Raw genomic sequence first — 485 nt, forward strand, 5'->3', positions numbered from 1 at the left:
CCCGCCCTTGCCCAGCCCCTCCCGGGCTCGCCAGGGCACCAGCTCCAGCAGCGCCCGGCTCACCTCGTTCACCGTGTCCAGGACCAGCCGGCGCTCCATCCCCGTCTTGTTCAGCTCCTGCGGACGGCACCCACGGACACGAGTCCATCTCCGTGCTCGGGAGGTGACATCCCTCCCAGCTCCTCCCCAACGATCAAACCCCATCGCTCCCACCCCCATCCCCCCGGTGCTGCTCCGCCAGCCCCACCTTCTGTCTCTGCTGGAACTGGGGGATCTGCTCGCCGGTGGGGGACTGGCCGCCGCTGGACCCACGGACACGAGTCCATCTCCGTGCTCGGGAGGTGACATCCCTCCCAGCTCCTCCCCAACGATCAAACCCCATCGCTCCCACCCCCATCCCCCCGGTGCTGCTCCGCCAGCCCCACCTTCTGTCTCTGCTGGAACTGGGGGATCTGCTCGCCGGTGGGGGACTGGCCGCCGCTGGA

This window comes from Pterocles gutturalis, unplaced genomic scaffold (assembly GCF_000699245.1).
Source record: "Pterocles gutturalis isolate BGI_N339 unplaced genomic scaffold, ASM69924v1 scaffold13839, whole genome shotgun sequence".
In the NCBI taxonomy this organism is placed as follows: domain Eukaryota; kingdom Metazoa; phylum Chordata; class Aves; order Pterocliformes; family Pteroclidae; genus Pterocles; species Pterocles gutturalis.